General features: G+C 39.4%; 1 non-coding gene across 1 annotated transcript; it reads left to right on the top strand.

The window, feature by feature from the left end:
* The first annotated feature begins 6,128 nt into the window (after positions 1-6,128).
* LOC127125107 (small nucleolar RNA R71) lies at positions 6,129-6,235 on the top strand. Its single transcript, XR_007804567.1, has one exon. It is a non-coding gene; the product is annotated as a small nucleolar RNA R71 (small nucleolar RNA).
* Positions 6,236-8,240: the final 2,005 nt, after the last annotated feature.

Genomic DNA, 8,240 nt, shown 5'->3' on the forward strand with positions numbered 1-8,240 from the left:
AGGGATGGGCGCCACTACTCACTTTGGGTCATGTGGCGGGCGCCACACATCCAAGTGGTGGGCGTCACATGCTCATTTGGTTTGGTAGGCCCATGCTCTCTATTTTTCTCCATTTTCTTCTCTTTTTCTTTCCTTTTTTTCTATTTTCCACTTTGCTTGCTTATACGTCTTTTATTCATTACATACCTGCAATAAGCATAAAATACTGCGTAATAATAAGTGTTAATCAAGTAAAAAGCAATGCATATGAAGTCAAATATACGATACATTTTCGCGTTATCAAACTCCTCCATACTTAAACCTTTGCTTGTCCTCAAGCAAATGCTGCGTATATGAATAGAAAGTTTAGTAATATCTTTGCAACATAAAGTATCAAGACTCGTAAAAGACACAGTTGCATTTGGATACTCATTCTAGTCTATAAAATCTACTTTGGTCAAAAATTGCATTAACAGGTACTCACTTCCACACTAAGGGTGTCGTTGGAACACATAGTCGCAATAGTGGAACCATAAGTCTCCCTCCTATACAAACCAATCTGAATCATGTCGTCATGCCTAAACCTAGCTTGCCAATCCTTCTCATTATCCTTTTTCATTCTGGCACAATCACATTAAGCCCGTTATCCTTCACATTCATAGCAAGACAATATGTTAGTGACTATGATCTCATCATTATTTGTTTCTTTCTTTTTCACACTTTGGCTTAAATAACAGTAAAGATGGTTATACAGTTGGGCTAAATGACCGGGTGAGGGTCACCTAACTTAGAAGGGACAATATTTTTCATACATTTCGTAATCTTTTCTTCTTTTAAGCCTAAGATCATACACTTATTTGCATCGACTTCTTACGTAGTGTGTGCTTAGGATGGTGCTGACTGCTAGATAAACTACTTAAGGAATATTAAAGGATGGAATTTAAGGCTATGGCATGACAAGTACTCAAATGGATCTTATACTTGGGAGATTTAAGGTGTTAAACGATACCTATCTTGTAAAGTTTTTCCAAATCTCTACAATTCAGCCTCAGTTTTATTTATAGGTTAGAAATTTCAAAAGATGTACTGTATCTCTAAGTCCAGATTTTTTTCAAAATTTGTTTTGTATGGCTTAAGCAAATGGGTGAATTAGTAAATAACAGAAACCACACATAAAAACTTAACAACATATTGACATTTGACTCGAATGAGACTTAACAAAAATAACAAAAGGAAATAACAATGACAATAATTTAAATCTACCTAGAAAGCGATAAACAAAAGCGGTAAAGCTTCCTCCCCCATACTTAAACCTTGCATTGTACCCAATGCAACGACATAAGATAGGAAAGAAAGGTAGAACCTCGTAGCCTGTTATTGGCGCCTTCTGCCTCGTGTACGTGCACGCCCACCATTTCCTGGCTGTTGAGGTGGCGTATAGTCTTGTAGATCTTCCACACACACTGTTAATGTTGTCATTTCATCTATCAAGCCAGACATCTCCTATTCGGTTCTGGAAGCATAGTCGTGTTGATCATGCTGCATTTGGCGAAGTATTTGCTACATTTTTGTTTGTTCATCTTCAATGTTTTGGATTTGTAGGTCGCGCTGAGCATATAATTCGCTAAATCGCAGCAGTTCAGCATAGATATCATCAAGAGTGGTTACTGCCACATTTCTTCTTCTGGGTCTTTGGCTGGAGGATGTACCTGCAACATTTTTAGATGGCATGTGTGTGGTGTGTGGGTCAGAAGTGGGAGAAGCTTGCTCTGGAATATAATCCTCGTCGATGTCCCCGCCAGCAACTACATTCTCAGGAATGTGCGCGGGGACCTATTGAGGTCTTATAAGTTGTCCTATATGCCCACATGGCTTTGTGTAATTTTGAGGACCAAGCTTTCCTAGAGGTGGCAACTGTCTTTTCTAAGGTTTGTTTGATTTCTCGGTTCGAGACCTCTACTTGCCCACTCATTTGTGGGTGATAGGGTGTTGCTACACGGTGCCAAACTCCATATTTTAGTAATAGCTTTTCAAAAATCTTTGAAATGAAATGGGATCCACCATCACTGATGACAAGTCTTGGCACACCGAATCTAGGGAAGATATTGCGCTTAAAGAGTCTAATTACCACTCATGTGTCATTCGTTGGAGAGGCTATAGCCTCAATCCATTTTGATACATAATCGACCGCAACAAGGATATACTTATTACCAAGAGAATATGGAAATGGTCCCATAAAATCGATTCCCCAAACATCGAAGACTTTTACTTCCAAAATGCCCTTAAGTGGCATTTCTTCGCGTCTATATATGTTGCCAGTGCGTTGACACCGGTTGCAATTGATGATCGCGATGTGGACATATTTCAATAGAGTGGGCCAAAAGAGGTCGGCTTGCAAGATCTTAGCGCAGGTCTTTGAGGTGCTTGCATGTCCTTCATAGGGAGCATAATGATAGTTGGAGATTAAGTTTTCTACCTCATCTTCGAGGACACATCGACGGAAAATGTCGTCAGCGCCTCTCTTGAAAAGTAGAGGCTCATCCCAATAGTAATGTTTATGATCGTGGAAGAATTTTTTCTTTTGTTGGTAAGTCAAGTCTGGTGGAAGCACCCCGACTGCTAAGTAGTTGACGAAATCAGCGTACCATGGCAGTGTGGTTTTAGTGTAAATTGCTTCCACTACCTCGTTTGTTTTGGTATCCTTATAGGTTAATGCATATTTAGCTGTATTGCTTTCCAGTTGGGCTATGAGTCTTTCATAAGGGAAATCGTTATTTATAGGCACTCGTTCAGGTTCAATACCTTCCATTCTTGACAAGTTATCGGCCACGATGTTTTCAGTGCCCCTCTTATCCTTGATTTCTAGGTCAAACTCTTGTAATAGTAAGATCCACCTTAGAAGTATTGGTTTTACGTCCTTTTTATTTTACAGGTACCTAATTGCAGCATGGTCGGTATAGACAATTATCTTTGCTCCTACTAGGTAGGAACGGAATTTATCTAGAGCGAACACTACGACTAAAATTTCCTTTTCTATGGTGGTATAGTTAATCTGTGCAGGGTCTAGGGTTCTACTTGCATAGTATATCGCATGAAGTTTCTTATCCCTTCTTTGTCCTAAGACAGCACGTACAGCATAGTCACTAGCGTCACACATGATTTCAAAGGGTAATCTCCAATCGGGCGGTTGCATGATAGGTGTGGTGATAAGAGATGTTTTCAGTTGTTCAAACGCCATTAGGCATTTGTCATCAAAGATGAATTCAACGTCTTTCATCAATAAGCCAGTCAGTGGTTTGGTGATTTTTGAGAAATCTTTAATGAATCGCCGGTAGAAACCGGCGTGTCCTAAGAAGCTTCGTATTTCTCTTACGGTTTTCGGAGGCTGAAGGTTTTCTATAACTTTTATTTTAGCCTTTTCGACTTCAATCCCCTTATCGGATACTATGTGTCTGAGCACAATCCCTTGTCGGACCATGAAATGGCATTTTTCCCAATTTAGCATGAGGTTCACTTTACGCGTCTTTTAAGTACCATTTCAAGATTCGATAAACAGCCTTCAAAGCTCTGTCCGCATACAGAGAAATCATCCATGAAGACTTCCATGATGTCATCTATGATATCAGCAAAAATTGACATCATGCATCTTTGGAATGTTGCGGGAGCGTTACGCAGTTCGAGCAGCATTCATCGATAGGCGAATGTACCATAGGGACATGTGAAGGTCGTTTTCTCTTGGTCGTCAGGATGAATAGGATTTTGGAAAAATCCCGAGTAACCGTCTAAGTAGCAGAAGTGAGAATGCTTAGCCAATCGTTCAAGCATTTGATCGATAAACGGTAAAGGAAAATGATCCTTCCAAGTGGCTTTGTTTAATTTTCTATAATCAATGCATATTCTACTTCCAGTAACCATTCTTTGTGCTATAGATTTGCCTTTTTCATTATTAACAATTGTGACGCTTCCCTTCTTCGATACTACATGTACTAGGCTGACCCATTGACTATCGGATATCGGGTAGATAATACCTGCCTCTAATAGCTTTTGCACTTCTTTCTTTACTACATCACTCAGAATGGGATTTATCCTTCTTTGATGTTCTCTAGAGGTTTTACTGTCTTCCTCTAGCATTATGCGATGCATGCATATAGAAGGGCTTATTCCTTTTAGATCTGAGATATTGTAGCCTAAAGCAGTTGGATATTTTCTTAAAACATGTAGAAGCTTTTCGGTTTCTATCTACCCTAAGTCTGCATTGACTATTATGGGTCGCTCGAGTTTAGTGTCTAGGAATTCATACCTTATATTTTTTGGAAGCGTCTTAAGTTCTAGGGCCGGTTTCTTTGGGCAAGGCATATGCTTAGGCTGTCATCTTGGTATTCGTCACTCCAATTTTCATCTTCAAAAGTATGAGGCCTTAGGATTTTCAGTATTTCGGAGTATGATGTTTGTTCATTCTCCATTTCTCTTATGCATTCGTCGATGACATCTAGTAGACAACATGTATCGTCTATAGTTGGTGCCTTTAAGAATTGCGTAAAAAAGAATTCGACTTTTTCCTCACCAACTTCAAAGGTTAGCTTGCCTTTCTTAACATCTATAATGGCTCCGGCAGTAGCTAGGAATGATCTTCCTAATATGATAGGGATGTTGGAATCCTCTTTTATATCCATGATTATAAAATCAGTAGGAATATAGAATTGTCTTATGCATACCAGAACGTTTTCTAATATACCTACCGGAAATTTAACAGAACAATCCGCAAGTTGTACGGACATCCTCGTAGGTCTTAGTTCTCCGATTTTGAGCCTTTCACATATGGACAAGGACATTAAGATAATACTGGTTCCTAAGTCGTATAGTGCTTTGTCTATGACAAACTTTCCGATTACACAGGGTACGGAGAAACTACCTGGTTCTTTCAGCTTAGGAGGCATATTGTTTTATATTATGGCGCTACACTCAGCAGTAAGTGTAACGGTTTCGTTATCCTCTATCTTCTTCGTGTTAGATAAGATTTCTTTGAGAAACTTAGCATATGAGGGCATTTGAGTGATAGCTTCTGTAAAGGGTATTGTGATATTCAATTATTTTAGAAGCTCTACGGATTTTTTAAATTGCCCTACACTTTTAGATTTAACAAGTCTTTGAGGATAAGGGAAAGGGGTTTATACGGTGGTGGAGGTGTATAAGGTTCTTCTTTTTCTACGGCCTCTTCGTTTTTAGCTTCCTCTTGATCATCTTCCTTCTCATTTACCTTACCAGGGTCTTGGTGCATGGATGGGTTTTGAATTCTAGGGTCGGTTGGTCCGTCTAGTTCTGTCCGACTTTGTAGTATAATAGCATTTGCATGCCCTTTAAGGTTTGGTTGCGGTTGTCCAGGAAATGTGCCTGCAGGAGCAGCAGTAGGTGCTTGTTGTTGAGCCACTTGCGATATTTGTGTTTCTAACATTTTGTTATAGGTGGCTAATGCATCTACCTTGTTTATTAACTGCTTGATTTGCTCACTAGTGTGTATGTTTTGATTTAGGAAATCCTTATTTGTTTGGGCTTGGGTAGCTATGAAGTTTTCCATCATTATTTCTAGGTTTGACTTCCTAGGAGTATTTTGAGTATTTGTGGCAGCTTTATGATATCCTGGTGGTACAGCAAGTGCTTGGTTAGGTGCATATAATGCATTATTGTTTTTGTATGAAAAGTTAGGATGGTTCTTCCAACCTGGGTTATAGGTGTTTCAGTAAGGGTTTCCTTGAGCATAGTTTACCTGGTCTGTGGAGGTTCCTGTCAAGAGTTGACATTCTGGGGCAGCATGCTCTGGAACTTCGCATATCTCATGGTTTGGTGCTACGGCAGCCACAATGGTTACGGGTGTTATGGTCAAGTTGTCTATCTTCTGAGTAAGAGCGTCTACCTTGGCGTTGACATGGTCAAGACTTCTTAATTCGTACATACCGCCTTTCGTTGGATTTTTCTCTTCAGAGGTTCTTTCACTTCCACACTGGTAATGATTCTGGGCCATACTTTTAATAAGTTGATAGGCCTCATTGTAGGGTTTATCCATCAGTGCGCCACCTGCGGTGGCATCTATAGTCAATCTTGTGTTATACAAGAGATCGTTGTAAAAGGTATGGATGATCAACCATTCTTCTAGACCGTGATGTGGACAAAGCCTCATCATGTCTTTGTATCTCTCCCAAGCTTCAAAAAGTGATTCATTATCTTTTTGTTTAAACCCGTTTATTTGGGCTCTTAGCATAGCCGTCTTACTAGGTGGGAAATATTGTGCTAAGAAAACTTTCTTCAACTCGTTCCACGTAGTGACGGAGTTGGATGGTAGAGACTGGAGCCAAGCTCTAGCTCTATCTCTTAATGAGAATGGGAAAAGACGTAGTCTTATAGCTTCAGGGTTGACACCATTTGCTTTTACTGTGTTTGCATATTGCAAAAACACTGACAAATATAGGTTCGGGTCCTCCGTGGGACTACCTGAAAATTGGTTTTGCTATACGGGTGATAACAACGAAGGTTTTAGCTCAAAATTATTAGCCTCGATGGCAAGGGAAACGATGTTATTATGTGGTTCATCCTGCGAAGGGATTGCATAGTACATAAGTGGACGGTTCTGCAATTTTTTGGCCATCTTTGGTCGAATAACTGGTTCAGGAATAGGGATATTAGGATCGGGAAGATTTAGCTTGATACGATGTTCTCGTATCAAGTCTCGTATCCGGCATTCTAACCTTAGATAACACTGAGGTTCGTCGAATGGTAGCTTTAATTTCTCGCCTTGAGAGCGAGTACATGGCATACACTCGACAAATTAGAAAGGAAAATAGAATTGTTTGCCTTAGTCTATACTGGGCAACATTGGAGTTACGATATCGACTAAATTAGTCCTGGAAACAGCGCCAAAAACTTGATCATGACTTAGTAAGTCTATGGGAATTGTGACTGCAAGTGCACAGTCGTATCGGGTAGTTTTAAAGATTATCAAACCCATAAGGACTAATAATCGAACGTATCTTTATCTAATGTTACTATGTAAATCTAAGGCTGATGATCGTTCTAAGATTGGAGGGATGAAGAGAAATCACTATAACGTAAATAGAATATTAATAAAGATATTTGATAAAGGGGATATCGGTATGTAACGCATCAAACTTTGGGGATTCGATAGATAGTTCGTGTAATCTTATTGGTCAAAATATTCTTCAGTAGAAATTATTTATCAAAAGGACTTAGTCTCACACTCTCGTTTTATTGACTCTGGCCATACTCTCAAACCAGAATGATTGGCTCTCGCGGTCTCATTTTGAATTTAAAAGTAACTTTTGAATATGAATAAAGTCTAATTAATCCTAAAGCGCTCTCGCTGTGTTTAGGATTAATGCCTAGTTTCAGCTATCTGGTTAAAATCTCAAACTCTCGTTCTTATTGACTGTAACCTTTGTTTGTTTTGTACTCTCGTACGAAAAACAGTTTTGAATAAAACAAGAAACTAAAACTGAAAAAGTAAGTTTTTATAAAAGCCAACACCAGTTATTTACGAATCCCGTCGTTTCGATGGTCTTTACATACTGATACCTAAAGGCTTAGTCGGATATGGATCCGGTAACAGACATTGTATTCAGACAATTAGGCATATAATAAGGCATAAGTAATTAAAATGGCAATTAAAATATAACCTGGAATATAAATCGAGAACTTGAACTTAATCCTAATTCTTCAAGTTAAATAATGCCGGCAAGCTTTGGCAATCGAGTCCACTGTTACAATCAAATTCAAAGGTGTAAACAATAAGTTGCAATAGTCCCCAATATGGAGAATCTATTGCTTTTACAAAGTAAGAAACTGCCTAAGAAAACTAACCAAAAAATTCTGAATGAAAAAGTGCACACCGTGAGAGAAAACCGACCCTCCTTTATATACTTCCACTCTCCCTAATTGTAGCATCCGTTGGTTGAAAAGGTAAGTGAAAGTCATGGCTAAAAATGTGGAGGTCGTGGCTAAAAAGGTGGAGAGAAATAAGGGAGACCGGGTTGATGGCGTCTTCCATAACCCTAATATGGTCTCCATGGCGAGTGCCACCTCATTCTTCCTTGCTTTGTGGTGGGCGGCACCACTCCCTTTAGGTCATGTGGCGGGCGCAACACATCCATGTGGTGGGCGCCACATGCCCATTTGGTTTGGTGGGCCCATGCTCTCTATTTTTCTCCATTTTCTTCTCTTTTTCTTTCCTTTTTGCTATTTTCCACTTTGCT

Source organism: Lathyrus oleraceus, chromosome 2 (assembly GCF_024323335.1).
Source record: "Lathyrus oleraceus cultivar Zhongwan6 chromosome 2, CAAS_Psat_ZW6_1.0, whole genome shotgun sequence".
Taxonomy (NCBI): Eukaryota; Viridiplantae; Streptophyta; class Magnoliopsida; order Fabales; family Fabaceae; genus Lathyrus; species Lathyrus oleraceus.